Source organism: Prorops nasuta, unplaced genomic scaffold, assembly GCF_024137725.1.
Source record: "Prorops nasuta isolate Cenicafe-Biocafe unplaced genomic scaffold, Cenicafe_Pnas_1.2 PNAS00005, whole genome shotgun sequence".
Lineage (NCBI taxonomy): Eukaryota > Metazoa > Arthropoda > Insecta > Hymenoptera > Bethylidae > Prorops > Prorops nasuta.
The window spans coordinates 565,233-586,548 of record NW_027116802.1 but is presented as its reverse complement, the minus strand read 5'-3'; positions in this window follow the sequence as shown (position 1 = coordinate 586,548).

Here is a 21,316-nt window from a genome sequence, read left to right as displayed (position 1 = left end):
ATCTTTAAGTGTAAGTTTGCTTATCTGAGACGTTCCGCGAGTTTCTCGAATTTCTTAGCGTGTTCCTCGAGTGTTCGGGCATAAATAACTATGTCGTCCATATACACGAATAATTCCTTGCCTTGTAGACCGCGTAGTATCTGATCCATTAATCTTTGGAAGGTCGCGGGGGCATTTTTCAACCCAAAGGGCATTCTATTAAATTCGTAGTGACCGTTAGGAGTGGTGAAGGCTGTCTTTTATTTGTCGTCTGGGTGCATTTCAATTTGATGGAATCCCGACGCGAGATATAGAATTGAGAAGTATTTGGCACCTCCCAGTTGATCCAGGATATCGGTGATGAGGGGAATAGGATAGGCATCACCTATCGTTTTCTCATTCAATTTCCTATAATCTATGACTAATCTCCACCTTTTGTTTCCTTTTGAGTCGGGCTTTTTGGGAACAATCCATAGTGGAGAATTGTACGGTGATTTTGATTGCTCTATTATGTTAAATTCTAGCAAATTTGAAACTTGTTCTTGAATCTCTGCCTTTTGAGCAGGGGGAAATCTATATTGCCTGGTATTAATGGGAATATTGTCCACCGTAAGGATTCGGTGAGTGGTAGCGCTCGTGGCCTTGAGGGGTTCGCCTGGTAGATAAAATATATCTTCAAATTCAGTGTGACGATCTCCATCACGTGTTCTTTCTCTTCGGAGTTTAGATGATCTAACCTTATGAGTTCCAAAATTCTCTTTGGTCTATTTTGGTTAATAGGACCGTTAGAAGAGCTAGTGGCATTCTCTTGATTATCCTCGTCTATGCTCGTATCGAATGGATACAGTGAAATTACGGGTACATCTAATTCTACGTCCTTGTCGAGAGTATTAACAGCGTATACGTAGGCGATGCCATTATCGTTAGTAACTAATGCTTCTCCTACAAGAATACCGTCTTGAATTTTTAATGGAGGCAAATAGCCTTCTCTAAGTTCCGATTCGCTAGTCCTCATGTACATTAGGGTTTTGTGCCTAGTCTTTAAGAGGACCCTTTCCTTATCAAGGAAAGGAATGATTACTCCTCCGAGTTCCAAGTACTTATTTTTGAAATCTAATTTCCCACCTTGTTTGGTGAGCAGAGGACTTCCTAAAATTCCGGCGTAAAGGATAGGTAGTTCGTCCGATATAACATGAAACCGACAGGGTTGATTTTGGATAGTGAGATTGAGGTGACCCAGCGTTTTGGGCAGGTCTTTTTCGGATATCCCATTAAGTGTATAAATCTCTTGTAAGTTGATAAGAGAGGGTTCCCTGATTTCGGAGTACTTGATGAGGTTCAATTGTGAATCACTGTCTATTAGGAATTTGGATTTTGGGTTTTTTAGTTCCTTGGAATTTAAAAGGAGAGTAGAAGGATTTATGTTCTCTAAGGCTTTGGCAAGTTTACAGTGGGCGATTAACGCAGGTTGAATTTCGTTTTCTACTAATTTTGTGGGCTCGACTCCACGTTCGAACGTGGAGGGTTTTTTCCGTTTCCCGAATCTTGACTCGAATTTTTTTGATTTTTATTTCTTTCTTCATTATTTCGAATTCGGGTTCTACACTCATTGATCGCATGACCGGCCTTTTTACAATATCTACACACAATTAGTTTCTTGTCTCCGGTCTTCTTTTCGCTATTGGAATCAGTATTTTGTGACTCCTTTTTGGGTTGCTTGTCTTTAAACCAGCAATCCTCCGATGAGTGATTGATTCTCGTACAATGATCGCATTTGTCTCTCGTTTTCACGGTCGGAGTTGCCATCGCTATCCTAAAACTTTCCTTCGATTTGTTCGATCTAAAGAATTTCTTTTCTCGGCTTATTGAATGTCTATCGGCCAGTTTAAATCCTTCTTCTATTATTCCCTCTAGTGTCGGGTAAGAATTGCTTAGGAAATTCTTGATTATTTCCGGAAGTGCTCGATGATACAGTTTTGCAATAAATCTATTAATAAATTCCGAGGCAGACAAGCATTTATATTCTTCCGTGTATTTTATTAATATCAAAGCTAGTTTTCGAAAACGGCACGCGAGGTCGGCTATGGACTCTCCGTCTTGAAGATCGAGTTTTACTGCTTCTTTTATATGCTCTACGAGTTCATCTTCGCGGCGGAAATTTTCAGATAGCGCGTCGGCAAGTCCTTGCAACGTTTCGATATTTAACGGTTTTAGTCGTTGCTGCACTTTTTCTCCGCAGTGTTTAATCGCTTGGAAAACTAATTCTTCTTCGTCAACTTTGTCCACGTATCTCCTTGCATTAAGTATTTTCTTAACTAGTCTGTTTAGATCTAATGGGTCGGTCCCGTCATAACTGGGAAGACCCTCGATTACGCTTTTAACGATGTTTCTCTGATCGGAACAACTAATATTCGCGACGGAACGTTCTCCGACGGATTGATTCCCCGAGGAGATCGATCTACTCGCATAAGGACCGTGCTCGTCAGGCATATTGATATTTAGACTTACTATTTAGTCGTGGAATAGCGAGGTGAGTAGAGTCAGTAGAGTCGTCGATGAGCGATGATACGGTGCAATCGTTGGTTGAAGTTGCAGTCGTTGGAAGAGGTTAGAGTCGATGGAAGAGGTTACCCAAGCAGAATTTGGCAAGGCGGCTAATTCGATGTTGATTCCAATTCAGTGTTGGATAGGCGATAAGATGCTTCATTCAGCGTTGTCCAGCGAGTTATCAAATATTATTGCAAGTCCTCCATGATTTTCCCAAAAAGCGGTATCCCACTTCTGACACCAATTGTTACGTCCTGAATTGTGTGGTAAACTCAGGAACAGTTTTTGTTGTGGGCTCCAATGTCCGCTGCGTACCAGCTGGTAGTAGTTGTAGGAAATTCGATGGAGGATTTTTGTATTGAGGGATAACACTTAGTTGAGTAGACTTCGATGATTTTTAATGGTTTTTATTTATTAACTGTAACAAATATAAGAGAGTCTTCCAAGACTGTTCTAGCTGAAGGTACAATTAGCACTGTCTTAAAAGCTAATCGAATTAGTCGACGACGGGTTCTGGATCGTGATCCAGGGAGATGGCTAAGCCAATCAAAACATTTATAAAATGAATTCATCCTATCTTTGACCAATAAGAATTAAAGCATCTTAGAGTGAGTGGGAGGTAGAATTCTCTCACGGACTTACAGTCGCACGATGCAAGATGCAAACGTAGGTAAAGATAAGGTCCCGGCGACGGTGCCTGCAGATTCTGGCATATGGAATCACATTCAATTATCCTATTTCTTTTAATAAAATAATTTTAATTTTTAGGGATTAATTGGTTAGGGACGTAACAGTATATTGAATAAAAGTATTATATGTTAAAAATGTTGAATATTGAATAAAAATTACTGTAAACATATTATAAGTGAATAGATTATTCATTATATCTTCCTGCTAGCATGCTCTACATGTCACATAGTTAACAGACATTATTTTTCCTTTTGCGAAATAATGGGGGGTGACATTCTAGGGACCACCCAATGTTCCTCCTGTGAGCTTTCTCAGGGCTCTCTAAAACTGACCCGATACCTTCTGACCATATTTTATCTACTCAACCTCCCTCTAGCTATTTTTTATTCTCAAGACTTTTCCCACAAGCAGACCAGACAAATGAGCCCACATGCTAAACAGAGTCACAGTGTGAAGTAAGATTGTCAAGAAGCCATTGATGCGCTCGATACTTTCTGGCCATATTTTACCCTCTCAACCAGCCTCTAGCTATTTCTTCGTGACTTTTCCTCCCTGAAGCAGATCAAACAAATCATTCAGCCTCTAGCTATTTTTTTTCACAAGACTTTTCTCACAAGCACACCAGACAAATGAACACACGTGCTAAACAGAGTCACAGTGTGAAGTAACATTTTCAAGAAGTCATTGATGCGCTCGTAAATTTTAAGCTGCACTCAGGATACGTCCTTAAAAAGCTAGTATTCCCCACCCAAGTAATAATGAACGTATATCTCACGACTCGTTTCTAAATAATGAAAAGTTTTTATTTTAAACTGTCATTACTTTATTTGAGGAACATGACTATCTTTACCATCTAGTACGTGTTATGACACGTTTGAATTAAATATATTTGTTTTAGATGACAGTTATTTGATCTGAAGAACGTTTATCTCACGACTCGCTTTTAAACAATAAAAAGTTTATATTCTACACTGATGTCACTTTATCTAAGGAACGTGTATATAATTAAATGGATTTATTTGTTTTAATTAACAACTACTTGATCTAAAGACTACATGTATCAACACGATTAAAATAATGACTTCTCTTTGAAATCTACAATCATGAGAGAGTAACCTATCACAAATTTCGTTCGCCTGCAACACTTCCCCTACTCTCAATTTCCAATAAGTGTGTACATCTTATCCCTTTCTACGATATTATTCAATGTCACCCACGCTAGCAATTAGGAAATTTCATTCAGTCTCGTTTAGAAGCGTGAAGCAGTCGAAAGTTCAAGTCTGTAACGCTGCAGTCATAATATTTTATTGTGGTGTAATAGCAGTATTGAAGCTTCAAGCAGTGCAAAGTACCAGTGTCACGTTGCAGACAGAATATTTTTTTACTATCACGTAATTGTTGTATAAAATCTTTAGAAGGTAAGAATTATTTTTTTCTTTTTATGTTATTCTCTTTTCTTAATATTCTTTTATTATAGAAATAGATTTAACTAAGATTAGTTTTTTATTTTTTTATAGAAATGGATTTAACTAAGATTAATGAACTCGCAACTGTAGAACCAAAAACTTTTATAAAGCTGAATACTTTGGAGATTGGGGGATTCTACCGAATAACTGAATTATCGAAAATTAAAACCAAATATGGAGAGAGAATAATAGCAAAGCTGGTGACGAAGGAATGGCTCTTCTTGCCTGCGAGGATGATGGCATTACTGGAAAAACCAGAACATTTCAAGAATATTCAAGATGCAGCTTCAAATCAAATATTAACATTCACGTATCATGGTGGAAATTACAATAATTTGACATTTGCAATTGTTAGTCAAATTTCAAAAGATTAATTTAGAAAACATTCGTAAGGAATGGTTTAAACACAAATAAATGATTATTATATCTTATTTATTATTTTTTCCTTCATTATAATGACAAACTTAACTATAGCCTATTAGCGATTAACTTACATTTCTAACTTTTAGCGATTAACTTGCATTTCTAACTATTAAGTATTAACTTAAATTTCTAACAATACTTGTAAGCGGGTTATATTCAACAATTTTATCATGTATAATTAAACAATACGCAGTAGTATTACTTGCAATATTTTTAAAACAATCCATCTCTATTTTAACGTCAACCGTGCCAGATTTAATAGATTCGTTTTGATGCGAACAATCAATGACAAAGAGTGGACCATATTCTAAAAAATTTTTGTAATTAAGGATGTTCTACCCCAAAGGTACTATTCACACCGGCGAATGGCTTAACGCGTATAGTGAAGTTGTGGATGCATCTTAAGCTTTTTGTAATAACGGCAACATGGGAAGATGAACACATGTTTTTCGATCTTTATATTGTACTACTTATCCTATTATTTTTCGCATCCACAATTTAAACAAATAATTTGAAATGTATATATACAAATTTAAGTACAATAATAATTTGAAAATATATATTCTCCCTCATTACTAGTAAATATATGTACCGCAGTTGCGCGCGCATATGCGACGCTGCCATATTTACTAACTTTCAAGTTTATCGTGTAACAATAAAACTTTGATTTAAATTTTCTCGGCAACGGTACGTGTCTTATTTTTCATTTTTTTCTAAGAGCTGTTAACAAATAAACTGCATAAAGCAATTATTTTTTTAAAATAATCTAAAGAATCGTTTTTGTAACATTAATAAAAATCTTGTGTTTTTAGAAGACTCTCCTATATGTTCCACAGTAAAAGTGATAACTTTGATACTGAATTTCTCAAGTTAGAAACGTGTCATCAATCTCAGATTTAACAATCGTGTCAATATCGTTATATTTAACCCATTTCAATTAAAATTTAAACAATTTTATGAAAATTAATTTGGGATAGAACATCCTTAAGCATTGGTTTCTAGGGGTTTTCTCCAGCATAATAGGATTGGATAAATTTAACATACATATCATAAAGTACAGAAAATCGTGATTTTTCAGTATCAGTATCGAGTCGATCATACGGAAAAAATTCAGAATTAAGATAGACTTTAATATCACGAACAAAACTATCATCGAAGTCAAGGAACTTCATATGCTGTGTATTCTTCTTATTTCTTCTAAATGCTAGAATTACGTATCGAGGCTTCTCCAATTGTGTTGCAGCTTTTACAGCCCACGTATGCCTCTGTGTTTCTAGTAGAAGCGGGTATTCGTAGAGTTCCCAGGATCGAAAAGCCATGGTGAGGCTTCTGTTTTGGTCGATAATATGTAGAAATTATAGTTTTGTATATTCATTCAATGATATATGAGGAATTCTCCATTGCACTTTTTGAACATAAATTTTGGAGTCGGTGATTTTCGTTGAAGAGTATATCGAATTCGTATCATTACGCGCTCGAATGAGAACGAGCTCATGACGTGCATTTATTATGACTCTTCTATAGTCTTCACAAAAACCCAACAGCATTTTCAGTGGTACGCAAAAATTTAAATATTTCGTAGGCTTACAATCTGATAGAAACCATCCTGAATGGCGTAGACTCGTACTCTCCTCTCCAGTCAGGGAAATGAGATTCTTCATGGAACTAGTAATACCCACATTCTTACTGCGGTCAATCTCAATACCATTCAATTCATAGCGAATTTCATCGAACAAGAATGCCATGGAATTGCAGTCAAATCCCACAGTATCTTCAACTGTTGTCGTTGAAGTACGAGTACCCTCGATTAATTTTCCTTCTATGTAAAGGTAACTCTCACATGGTAGAAGAATTAAATCTTGCTATTGTATTGGAATTCGAATTTTGTCACTATTTCCCAATGATGAATTTGCATACGGACTGTAAGCATGTATTTCCATTTTAGTAATGCGATTGTCGTACACAGATTGTGCGGATACGTCCAGCAGGTCCATCTTTATTTCTGACCTTGAAACCCAGTGATTGAAGAAAGGCTATATTTTTTCTTGTTAGCGGTCTTCTAACGTAATCCCCACCCAATGAATCTGGTCCTGCAGAAACTGTTGGACTGATGATAGGCTCATCTGGTATCGGTGATTTATAAGTATTCATGTAAATTAGCATTTTCTAATGTGTAATCGAATTGTAATTTCTTTCCCACCGAAATATACTAGACGGTTTTCCTGATCGAGAATGCGCAAGGTAAGACGGTCAATTACTTTCACATAGACTGGCAAGTAAATGACGTTTTTCGGTGTTTCCGAGATTTTATAGGCAGGTGGGACGCTTGGAAAAAATTCATGTATAACATGTTGAGGTTTGCCGTTTGTATATGCACCAGCAGTAATACTACATTCAATTCGTAAAATATTGACCCTTATAATGTTTACGGGCTGGTCTGATTCGGCTAGAGTGTTCGGCTGAATAATTCGATCTGATGAAAAATCCAATAATGAGCCTATATTATTAGGTTTAGTAAAATAAATCAGATATTTATACTTTATTTCACTTTTCAACGTATTATTATTAGCACGTAGATTAATAACATCTTCATTATCCGCCTTATGCATTAATGTACGCAAAAGATCATTTATAGCACTCAACTCATAACAACCTGTAGGTATAGTCAGATCTTCGGTATCGTAGTAAAACTTATTGTTGGACTCATCAACATTAGCGATTGAATTGAAGCTCTGAAAGTCTACGAGACCAAGTTCATATCGCCCCTCCTGAAGATTGATTGGTGGGAAAAAATCTGTCTCTAATATGGACTCGCGGTCAGACAGCGTAACCGTTAAAGACATTGTTCACGTAGAAACTTGACACACAACTGACCGCATATGCTTGTATCATACGATTTATATTGATCGTGGTTGTAGTAGATTATAGCAGAAGGACCAAAATAACCTAAAAGTTCAATTGGAGGTTTCAAATTTCCGAAGGAGTCGAAATACTTTACGTAATTATTATGTTTAACGTAGGCAACCCAATGTGTACCAGAACCTTTTTCTTCGTCAAGATTCACGATTGCACACTCATTGCATAGTACGGTTTGTGGTAGAGATGTGCACATAAAGACTCCTCGAAAATGTGGTATATCCTGACATGCATGTAATAATTGAATATTACTAGTAGCTCCAGATTTCGGAAGGTTGCTTATTTTTTTTTGCGAGGTTTTTTTCCTCCTTTTCAAACACTCCCCCTTTCGCCCGTAAGGGGATAGGTATAAACCATGTCCACGCCTGCCTTCTATTAAACGATTGTGACGCTGTATCTCTTCCAATTGTCTCTTGGATGCTTTCGCATCGTTTACAGCTTTTGCTATACCTGCTGCGCCCCCAGCTAATGCGTCCACTGCACTCAACATTGGAAGCAGAGGTAATAAAACCCCCCGTTTTTTTTGTGAGTAAATTGCTTTATCCTCAATAAACCTCCTCGTTTGTTCGGTACACGAATTTTTCTTTGCTTCATGCTTCTTCCATGCACTTGTAGGCCTAAGCCAAGTTTTCGTTTTACATTCATGGATGCCCAGACTGCTGCTGCAGCTGCTCGTTCACGTAAAGATAAGTCAATAGCAGTGATACGCTTTCGTGCACGCTATGCAAGAACTTTATCAGCCTGGTGACGTAGTGGCAGATCCTTATATATTGAATATGCGATATCGTGTTCACGACAGGCTTCATCTAGAGGATTTATAATCGGATCACCACGTGCTAACCGTTCTCGAAGTCGAGTACCTGGTCCGCAATAGTTATAGCTAGGTATGTGTACTTCGAACGGTAATTTATTCAGTATTTTATTCAAAAAAGTTCCAGAACCGTAGCTTTCCATGTGAAATTTCTTTCTGTTTCTCGCACAGAGTTTGCTGACAAGCCCAGCAATCTTTTATTGAAGGGGGCGGTCCATCAATGTGATCTGTATTAGGTAGATTATGATGTTTAAAACACCAGCGATATTGTTGTACTTCAGGATCTGCACGAATTGTGTTCAGGCAATTTATCCCAAACCTCTTGAATACTATGCGTAAAGTACTTTAAAAGTAAAATTTTCGGTATGTATTCAAACTGCTCAACGGTTAATTCTTCCTAACTTGACACATCTAACACTAATAACGGCATGATGAGAACTGATCAAACAATTCATTTCATTCCTATAAATAAGTTGTATGACCACAGAGTTTTCAGTCATGGATTTCATAAAGCAGCCGCTTGGTATTCGTGTTTCTAATATAGATTACCGAACAACCAATAAATGTATGAGAAGTCACGGACCTCTACTCCCATCAACCATACGCTGTATAGTTTGTGGTCCTTCAAATTGTGGAAAAACAAATGTATTGCTGAGCCTTATAGAAAGCCCTCAGGATGTGTGATTTGATAACCTATACGTTTATTCAAAATCGTTGCAGCAACCAAAATATCGATACTTGGAGCGACTATTATCGGACAATGAAGAAATTAGTTATTTCCAATTTTCTAATAATAGTGAGGTTATAAAAATAGCTGAAGCACTACCAAATTCAATTTTCATGTTCGATGATGTTGCAACCGATAAGCAAGGCAATATAAGAGACTACTTCTCTATGGGTAGACATTCTAAGATTGATTGCTTTTATCTTTGTCAGACTTATGCAAGGATACCAAAACATCTAATACGTGATAATGCAAATTTTTTAATTATTTTTAAAAAAGATGGAACTAACCTAAAACAAATATATAACGAACATGTAAATACAGATATGGCGTTTGAAAAATTTTGTGAATTGTGTTCAAATTGTTGGAAGCGTGATTATGGATTTTTAGTAATTGAGAAAGACAGTGCAATGCAAAATGGACGATATTGAAAGGGTTTCTATAAATATGCTGCGATTAAAGAATGATGTTAATGGTCAAAAATGTTAGTTTAACCTTGAACGTTGAACAAGTCTATATATTTAATAGAGAATAGCTTTACAAAATGAAGGAGAAAAAGCTTCTAAAGAAGATTGCTGAGGCAAGTTAAGTAATTCGTCAAAAATATCGCGCACTCAAATCAGACAGAGTAATTATGGAAGACTTTTTAAATGAAACTTTTAAACCAATAGTTAAACCATTAAAATAGCTCACCGAAAATAATCAAGCAATTTTCGTTGCACCGAAACATGAGATGAAAATAGAACCTATAAAGAGATCTGCCTCACACGAGGAATCTTTCATAATTCCGATGAAACGAAACAAGTCTTATCCCACATCGACTCCACAGCGGAAAGATTTCATAGGCAGCTCTAGAATTAACGTTCAAGGTCATTCATCGGATGATGAGCAGGAATATTCACAGTCGCACGAAACACAGTACCTTTCTCTGGAAGATGAAGCGGAGGAGGAGGAGGAGAAGGTGAACAAGAATAATGAATATAGCACGCAAGATTTAGCGAAACAAATAGAATTACCTGTGCATACATCCATCGAGGCTGTAAAAAATGCTAATCGAACTACGATAAAGTCTGGTTCAATTGCATCCAAATATATAGAGTTTTTGACGAATAATGCTAAGGATAAAATTGACAGTAATTTTGGAGTTAAGTTAGATAAAGTGACGAATAAAATGTGGCTTGCGAAATGTGCTTTTAATGTTGATGATTACAGTAATTTTATTATTATCGATAAGGTTTATTATCCTGGCACGAAAGGTCTATTTGAATTGATCTTCATGAAAGAACCTGAAGACTATACTAAAGATGATTTAGATACATATAAAAGTATTCTTTCTCAAACTAATGTGCACAGAGCAGATAACATTAGTACAGGAAAGCTTCGTGGGAATAAGGGCCATAAATGGAAGAAAATAATTAGTGAATTATTTCCATCGAAGACAAAACTTGTACAAGGCAAGGGATATATGCGTGTTAATAATAATCCAGTGAGCTATGTACATTGGAACGATCCAAACGAACCGGTCGAACGATTAAAACTTTTAATTGCATCATCTGCTGCTAGACATACGAATCACCATAATGAGATACAGTCAATAATTGAGGAGCTCCATGAAGAAGGTATCATCTTATAAAAAAGATTGCAGTTTCAAGATTTTCTCAGTTCAAAGTGGTACTTCACTATGACGATAAATAAATTTGGAGCTGGTTTCAATACTGGTAAAGTAAGAAATTATTTCCTCAAAAATGATGATGATACGTTAAAGTTTGATTAACATAAGAATGCATTTAATGCCAAGAAGAAAATAATTTCAAACTTGGGATTTGATGTTACTGATAAGACAAGTGCGGTGAATATCAGTGTTCTGATGAGTAATTTGACACCTCTGCGTGATAGCTTTACAAAAGAAATGAATGAATATAGTGTGAAGCTGAGTGAATATGTATTAAAATGTGAAATTCTTGAGGAAAAAATTACACCTCTGTTGAAAAAACGTATCGATGAAATGGATAAAAAAATCGAAAAATTGAATGATAAAATCGAGCATAATAGTTATTGTTGGTAATATAAGCAATTTGGCCTTTTATGCCGTTAAGTTGTGAGCACTGCCTAGGTGGCGCACCGATCTGCGCGTATGAGCTTAGAGCTCCTCATTGCTCTTTTTCCTTCTTCTCGCTCCTCCACCTTACTTGATCGTATGTGAGGTTACTCGTAACGTTTGTGCCCACTTAGATACTGTGCAAATACCTATTAATAAAGATGGTTGCAACCATTACTATTTACTTAAACTTATAGTTTCATTACCACCTAAATCTATAACAGGTTATGGGCCCAGATAACAAAATTTGAAAGATTAAGTGAAAGGAAAGTTTAGTGTTAACGGTTGCAAGAATAAGGTGTCCATCTTGAAAGTGCTGAGTAGCCATTTTGTGTAGAGTAAATTTTAGAATCTGTTCACAGCCGGTGAAAAAGAAATGGAAGCGAATAATCCTGCAATAAGGTTGGAAGGCTCTACAAACTGGATTGTCTGGAAATTCCAGTTTAGTGTGGTTTTGCGTGGTTTAGGCCTGTTTAACATTGTAAATGGCAAAGCAATAAAGCCACAAAATGGCGATTGTAGCAAGTGAATAGCAAAAGATGCTAAGGCACAGAGCCTGCTAGTTACAAAAATGTCCGAAAGTAGAATGCTGCATTTTATTACTTGTACAACATCGGCTGAAATTTGGACAAAATTAAAATGTGTGTACGAGAAACAGTCGGGAACGAGCGTGCATTTAATACAGCAACGTTTTTTCCAGTTTCAATATGGCCCTGAAATGGAAATGTCCACTTTCCTCTCCAAAATTAAGGAAATGCATAACCAATTGGATCAGTTGGGAGAGAAAATGCCAGAAAGATTTATAATCTCAAAGATTTTAATGTCCCTGCCAGACGATTATAAGCATTTCGTCTCAGCTTGGGAATCAGCACCAGAAGAAAACCAAAGCTTCGACGAATTGGTAGCTCGATTACTGATAGAAGAGGAAAGACTGAAAGGAAAGGAAGCAGTCAATAGTCAAAACGCTGCTCTAATGGCAAAGAACAAGGAGAAGAATAACGCCATGAAAACAAGTGCTATAAATGTAATAAAGTGGGACATATGAAGAAAAATTGCACGTCAATAATTACCGGTAGATGCCACTACTGTAAGAAACCGGGACACTTCAAAAAGGATTGCCGTTTTCTTAAGAATAAAGAAGAAATAAATAAGGAGTCTAATGCCCTTCTAGGAGCTGAGTTAAATAGTAGCCATTCAAGCATATGGATTGTAGATAGTAGTGCAAGCGACCACATGTGTTTCCAGCGCAATATGTTGTTACGTACTGGGTAGTCGTGGCCGTCTTTCGGTCGAGTTTCGCGCTGACTCGACACTACAGTCTGGGTCAGTAGAAACGTCGATTGAGCTTTTCGACTATCAGTACAATGAACTATAGTATTACACTCCGAGCGGTAAGAATGTAATGAATTGGCAAGATTCGGGGTGAATGATAGTATGTATAAACTGTGACGTGGATTTTCAGTAGCCCCGTCCCAAAGCGATAATGGGCCTGATATGAGCTTAGCAACTCATATCCACCGACCAACTCACGTCTGCCTTCCACCTAAAAATCCACTATTTTGAACAATAACTTATAACGTGGATTTTTGAGATCCCCATTATAATAGAGGGTTTTTAGGTTATCTACCCCTGTAGGAAAAGTAAAGGCTGTGCTTCTCCTCCCTACTCAAATCCTCCACCCGCTCAGGAGCGTACTCTTGAGCTATTTTGTATCATATCGACCTATCGTATTAGTCCTTGTTTGAAATTTGTATCGAGTCAGCACGTATGTGCCAGAATACTTGTTGTTTAGGTATAAGTTCGATGGAATGGATGAATGAGAGAGTATCCCGAGGGGAGAGGAGGAGGGAGTTGAGACGTAGGGGAAAAATTGGAGCGAGTCGTCCCTGGAGCGGCCCGCTATGGCCTTTGGAGGTGGGAAGAGACGGAGAGAAGAAGTCAGAAGAAAGAAGGAGATGTCCTTCTCCCAGTATCCTCCCTCACAACCAAGGCCCCCCCCCAGTATCGCTAAATAGAGACCCGCGCATAAGTACCTGTAAATACTACGCGAAATGGGACTATTTACTGGGGAGTAGGCGACCAAATGCGTAGCACAATCGCTCACGCGGCCCGATTTCGGCCAATCAAGCGACCTGGTTCCGAGAAAAGAGTGCGAGGAGATGAGTCGGAGAGGAGAGGAACTGGGGAAGAGGTGAAGAAGTTTTGACTGAAAAAAGAGTCGTACTAAGAACTTCGACGAGGAAGGAGGAAGGTCCGAGGTGCGACCGAACAGAGGATAGAAGAAAGAAGTCAGTCGCTCCGGACCAGGGAAACAGGAACTGAGAAGTAGGGAAATTGAAGGACGGAGGGAAAATGTTCCGAAAGAAGAAAGGGAGCACTACTAGGCCGAGTACCGGACTGGACCTGTGAAGGGGGTGGCTCGCCACTGAAGTAGAATCTCCAGAAACAGGTTAGATTTTCTTCCAGGGTCCTTCCTGGGTGGTAGTTAGTGGGTATGATTGGCCCAGGAGGGGGGAGGCGCCCTGTGGAAGGTTTTCGGGGACACTGTCTCTTCCACCAGGGATGTAATTCGCGGAGGGAGTAACTTTCCCCTTTCGCCAGGGCCCTGGGCCTCCTGTAGGACGCTTCTCCCCAGGCATCTCCCCACCGGAAGGCAAAGTTGGTAGGGTGTATTCTCCGGCTCACAATGACCATTTTCCCCTTCTTTCAGTTTATCTGTTCAGGGAGTTATTGTCGTAGGGAGAAAGAAGGCCGTCGGTTGGCATATTAGAATGATCCACAAGGCTGAGGCGCTGACTCCTGTAAGAGCGTAGAGATATTTCGTTAAATATCCCGCTCACGTGTGCGAAGGGTATCCGATCGGTCGTAGGACGGGACTTGAACTTGCTCGACCATCGAGTGATTCGTGGAGTTTCGGGCGTCCCTTGAATGGGCCTTGACCGAGTACCTATTCAAGGGGCTCCTTCGGAGGGCGCAGTCGGAGGATGAGTGCCCATGGCATGCCTCCCCTATGAGTCGAGGTCTTACGCCTTGGATGAAACCTCCTTCGGGACGTGGTTAAATAACGGGGAATGGTCATTTATCCTCGTCATCGGGCCGATACTACCACAGGGGAGGCACCTACCTGGTACGATCCACCAGGAGACTCCTCCCCGCTCCTCGGGCGGAAATAGTATGATTGGGAGAGAGCAAGTGCGTTTATGTGGAATGGTATGAATGTGTACGCGAAATTTTTGGTAGAGAACTCTGAATAAGGGGGATTATGCGGGGCTATATCGAACGAAATGTAAAACTAAACGAACGAATAAAAGCCTCAGTAAATTACCCCTAAACTGAGTATGTGTGGTTAATTTGTGAGCAATTTTGTAAGGAGAAGCCGTCCTGACCTTGTCCTACACCCGTCCTAATCCTGCCCCTCTCCTACCTTCGGGGACTGACTAGCCGCAGTGAGGATGAACCTGGGAGAAGATTATGAGAACCTGGGCTCTAACATCGAGCCTGGCGCCCAACCAAGTTTCGACATAGTGTGTTTCCCTGAGCCGGGATCTTTTCAGGTTTGATAGGAAGCTCTCAGGCTATATGTGATAATGTCCTGCCTACCGTAAGGTGGCAGAGCATTATATGTCACAAACTTAACATAGAAATTATTTCAATATCTAGGTCACGTTATGATAGGTATAAGTCGAATGTTTAATAGTGTGAAAGGTGCGTGGAGTTTGTTTTTCGCGAAGATTCGGATGCGGGTCGGAGAAGCGACGAATTTTCGTGATTAAATTATTGTTAGTAGGAATACGTTGTACAGTGTGGATAAGGAATAGGGAGAGAGGAAGAAAAGAGATACCCACTCCAAACCGAAAGCTCTGGGAGGAGAAGGAGAGGATAACGAGACGCGTGATAACGCCGATCCTAAAAACATAGGTCGGCTAGCAGAATCAACGCTGGCGAATCACCTGTCGCCACTGGTTATATACCTGTGAAAAGTAACCAATAATTAGGCCAGGAGACGTCTGGATTACCAATACCGTGTCTCCACAATTGAAGAAGGGAATCCTGAGAGAAGTAGGGGCGGAGTGGGGAAAAAGCGAGTTGAAGATGGAATTTTGGAGCGAAAAAAAGTTGCTCTCTCTCTCTCTCTGGGATCAGCCACGGCAGACGGAGGAGCTCGGAGAAGCCTCCCTGATAAGAAATGCCGAGGGAGCCGAGTTCGAGATAGGAGCTCGAGGACGTGGAGTGGAGTAGGAAAGGGAGGACCTCCGGGAGGAACTGGTGCCACGACGGTTTTGCGGCAGGCTAAGGCACCCCGAGAGGAAAGGATCTTGAGGGGAGGTTGTCCAGCGGTCACATCCTACAGGTAAGGGTTCATCATTTCTTTCCCGGATATCCTCCGTGGGGTGAGTGTAGCCGAGAGGACCAACCCAGGAGGGGGGAGACGTCCTGGACGGGCCTTGGGGGAGTGAGGCCCCCTCGTCGTTCAGTCCCGGGGCCGTCTAGGGCGCCGCTCCCCAGGTGTCCATCGGCCGGAAATTTCTAGGTTAGGAGGAATCCTCCTGTTGGGAGGGAAGTGACCTTGGTTTCGTTGTCAGTGTGTCGTGGCCGTCGGTTGGCCGGTAAATTAGTGCGCGGGTTGAATATTTCGATTCCCAATTCAGGATGAATAGTATCCGATCGGCTTGGGGGGGGGGGGGGGGGGGAAGTGGGGCGTTACGGCACTGCAGCTGTCCGGAGTGGCCGGGGCGTCCGCTGTCCTGTCGCGAACCCCTCGTCGAGTACTGCATCCTGAAAGGGCCCCTCCGTACTGCGCGATAGGAGGGTGAGTGCCTAGGGCCTCCCTGCAAGGTCGAAATATCCGAATACGTCGACACCGCCTCCTACGGAACTTGGCGAAATCAGTTTAAGGTTGGTTCGTTCCTGGTCATCGGGAGTCACTCATCTCACGGAGAGAATTGGGTGAAATACCCCAAATTGGCATCCTCGTTTCTCCGACTCGCGATCTATGGTATGACTGTGTGAATGGCTGAGATGATGTAATTTGCGTTGCGTATCTGTAAAGAATGCTTAGCGACAGGAAGAGACAGAATTAAGAAAGTAAGAGTCTCATTGTCTCGCAACGATTCATTGATCCCTGTACCTATGAAGGATTAATTCCTGACCCTGCCCTTCTACCCTTGTTCTTTAGCTGACTAGTCCGGGAGAACTAGAAGAGGCATGCTGCCCGACCTCAGATGCTACGGTTCCCACATTGAACCTGGCGCCCAACCACTAGTTTTGTAATAGTGCATTTATTAGTATCATTCCCTTAACCGGGTCGAATCAATGGCGTCTGTCTTCGGGTACACTTTCCTTTTTATACGGCGGGGTGTCGCGACGGTAATGGCTGGCATCGAAAGCGTCGTTATAAAACATACGTTGGAACAGCAGTTTTGACACAAGACTATGTATTTTCAGGTATTACAATTATACTTACAGTAAACGCTAATAATGCTGGATCAGCATTCGCAGGATTATTTACTAATTGTCACAACTATTGGAGAGACTAGACTCTCCGATGGTTGTGGATTTCTCGCACTTAATTAATTATGATCAGTTCGTAGTAGTTGTGCTTGTCTTCCAGAACGGTACGTGTTAGGCACGACTGAAAGATATACACTCGCGACGATTTCTACACGACTTGTTCGGATTGAATTATACTAGACTTAACTACCAGTACACGGCGACTGGGCAAGAGATTTGTTAGAATACGGTGGAGTACTCTGCTCCCGTGGAACGAACACTAGAGTTACGACCTAGGAACGCGGATGATGCGGCAGCGGCTAAGCTTGCACAGAATAAGACTCGACTTGAGGGTCGCGGAACTCGCATATATGTAGGAGGCTTAATTGGTCATGTGTCGTCAGTAGCGTCATGATCTTTCGACACATGACGACCAAAAAGTCTCCACATCCACGGCCGACGCCTAAGGTTTTGCGCATTTCCGGAAAGGAATTCCGGGCGTCAGCAATGTGCAATACTACCGGTATTGCACACGGACGCGTGCGATCTACTTTGGTTCGGCGAGGTGGCTGACCCTTACGTTACACCTCCCCCCTTAGATGAAACATTGTCCTGTGGAGGTCAATGTTTCCAGGATGAGAAGTATGGGTCAGGCCAGCTGCCGACAGTTTCTAAAGGAATTCGGTACTTATTAACTAAAGGGTAGCGAGTCCCGTGGCATCGCTATTGGTTCCAGGTACGGCATACTCTGCACATGTCGAATAGGTTGTTGAAACGGCATGCTGACGGTGCGTACCGGAAGCATTGGCATGCTTTCGGCTGCTATCGTAGGAGTGCTTTGAACTCTGATAGAGGTGGTTGACGTCGGTCTGGTATGCGCGGGTGTCGGATTTCGTTTAAACCACAGGGCCGCAGCGATTAGTATAATGAGGACAAAAAGAGATCCGGATGAAGCATATGAGATGATGGATGCTCTAAGGGCAGTGTAATCTTGTTTCTGCAGGTCCTTTGCTTCTCGGGCTATATCCTTGAGCGTTACGTTGTATTTGGAGAGATTCCAGTCCTCCAAGGGTTTACTCTTAATAGGCTTTATTTTTATCAATTTCTGTAAAGCTGGTATGTGATCTTCGGGTAAAAGTTCAGGGAGAGGCATGGGCTCTAGGGCTTCGAAGTGAGTAACATCGGACACCATCAGGGTTTGCAGCGATCGTAGCTGAGTAGATGTAGTGTCCGCGAAGCATCCTGCTTCTAATTGGATAATTCCATCTCCAAGGATGGTTTCCGTTCCCCTTACGTTTCCTCGGTAGACTAGAGTGATTTGCTCAGGTTTTGGTAGAGAGTATAACCAGGTTCGGGGTTGGACCAAAGATGTTCAGAAGGGACCAGTGAAAGAGGCAACCCTGATGTCGCAACCAGTCCATTGGGTGGTGTCATGGTGTTGGAGGATGGATAGCTCACATTCCTGATTATACGAGATCTTATGAAGCGGCGCCCCAGGAGCATAGTAGTATGTTTTCAGGTGGTGGAGGCAATGGGATAGAGACTCGGAAGGGATATGGGAGTAAAAGCGTTGAGAGGAAGAGACTGCTAGGTAGGGATGGGCAGGTTGAATAAAGGTGGTGATAGTTTGGTTATCGGGGCGATTATGGTGGGTTGGGTAGGGATAGGTTTTGTACAGATGGTATTCTTCCATGTTAAGTAGAGGGATTTCGATCACGACCACCAATTGTCCTTTATAATGATTAACGTGTAAGTGAGAGAGTTCTTGGATATCCTCGATCAGTAGTTCCTCTTCGTCGAAAGGCAAGGAAAATCCGGTCCGGAGGGTGGCTTCCTGCAAAGCCTGTTGTAACCGGGTAGGTGTAAGTATCATGGGGTGCAAAATTCCACGACGAGCGAAAAGAACAGCATCCACAAGGAATAGAATGCTGGTCCTGTATTGATCGGCATACATTTCCATTTGTCGGATGTAATCTCGATGTACTCTCGCGTGTTTTTCCTGTTCAAGGGCATCATCGGTGAGAGCGATAGCGTCGGCCAAGGCTTTGGTTTGTTCTTGAAGCTCTTGAGTATGGTTATTTAAGGTAGTAATAGAAAGGTGCAAGGCGGAGAATTCCGACTGTACCACATGCGTCTGTTTTTCCAACAAGTGAGCGGTGTGTACTCCTTTCTCTTGCAGTTTTAATATTTCGCTGGTGTAGTATTCGCCATCTTCTTCGGTCAAGGTACCAAAAAGGGTTTTAGAGAGTCCTCCACGAATCCGAGTGGAGCGCTTCTATGGTTCCGATTAAGGTCCGTAGAATGTAAGCCTCGGCGAAGTATTGAAGCGAAAAGTTCAGTGTCAACAATTTTGCGTCCGATCTCTTCAAGTTTACTATCATTGATGCAAGAGACGTTGCCCTTGCACACATAGAAGAGTGTGTCGTAGAATTTTCCGAGATTAGGGGCTTGGCTGGTCGTACTGGTGATGGCAATGGTTGTGGCGACCTTCCATAGCACGGGATAGTACTGTAGGGTTGCGATTTTTTCGAAGAAGATACCGGGGTTGTGTTTCAAGTGAGTGATGTATGCATGGGTCCAGGAGATCTGCGGGAGGCTTAGCATCATTATAAATAATATATTTATAAAGGTCGTCATGGTAATATCGGTTGTGTAGTGCAGTGAATCTCGTGCGTCACAAAGTTGGTGTTGCAATCGCGAGTGGAGTGGGAAATTTGGTATAAAAGAGCGGTATTGATGCGGAGCGATATTGTTCTGATTAACGTAGCGACCGAAACAGCGCGATCAAAGTTGAAGGAGACGACAAGATCACGACAGGAACAAGAAAAAGGAAGAAGAAATGGCCAGAAGGAGATATTGGTTAAGGGGTGAACTTCTGTAGAAGTCTCGAGATCGGTGGAAGAGTCCAGTTCGGCATAATTGATAGGGGGAGCGGCTTCTTCCCGGCGACGGCTTCTCAGACGGGCACCAATTGATTGTGTGTCCACCGGAAGTTGTTTTTGATGGGGAAGGTAACTGGGGTCATCGCGGAACACCGGCAGAGCTATCGGCACCGGATTCCGTGATAGAGCGTCAGCATTGCAGTTAGTTGCTCCTTTCTTATAGATGATTTCATAGTCGAACTCCTCTAAACAGAGTTTCCATCTTTGGATACGGTTGGTGGGGTCGGTTGCTTTGCTGAGCCAAACGAGAGGTTGGTGGTCGGTGACGAGAGTGAATTTTCATCCGTACACGTAATGACGGAACTGTTTAATAGCATAAACAGCAGGCAGTCCTTCTTTCTCGGAAGTAGAATATCGAGTTTCAGGGTCGGTAAGCGTACGAGATGCGTATGCTATGGGTCGATCGTGTCCAAGCATTCCTTGGATGAGGATGGCTCCTATAGCAAATTCAGAGGCGTCGCAGGTGATAATGAACGGAATTTGGAAATCTGGATAGGTCAGAACTGGAGCTTCGCACAGGCAGGCTCGTAAGTCTTCAAAGCTAGCTTGGGCTTCCTCGTTCCAAGTAAAGGCGATACCTTTCTTGAGCAGTTGCGTCAGGGGTTTGGCTCTTTGAGCAAAATTTGGAATAAAACGTCGGTAATAACCGGCTAATCCTAAAAACTGTTTGATGTTTCTGGGGTTGGTAGGTACTGGAAATTTTCGTACAGCCTCCACCTTAGAGGGAAGGGGCTGGACACCATTCGGGTGGATAAGGTGGCCTAAATAAGTGATTTGTTGTCTTAGGAAGGCACACTTTTCCGATTGTAGCTTGAGACCGTATTGTCGAATTCTGCTGAATAAGCGCTTGCATTTTTCGAGGTGTTCAGGGAGTGTGGCAGAAAATACAATAATATCGTCAAGATATACAAAAAGTTCCTGTCCTTGGAGTCCTTGTAAGACTCGATCCATGAGGCGCTGGAAGGTGGCGGGCGCATTTTTGAGTCCAAAGGGCATCCGGGTATATTCGTAATGTCCGAAGGGAGTAGAGAACGCCGTTTTATGCCTATCCTTAGGATGGAGGTGAATTTGGTGGGATCCACTGGCCAGATCGAAAATAGAAAAATACTTAGATCCTCCTAGTTTGTCCAGGATGTCCACGATGATAGGCAGAGGGTAGGAATCTCCTACGGTTTGTTCGTTTAATCGACGGAAGTCGGTAACTAAGCGCCACCGTTTCTTTCCTTGAGA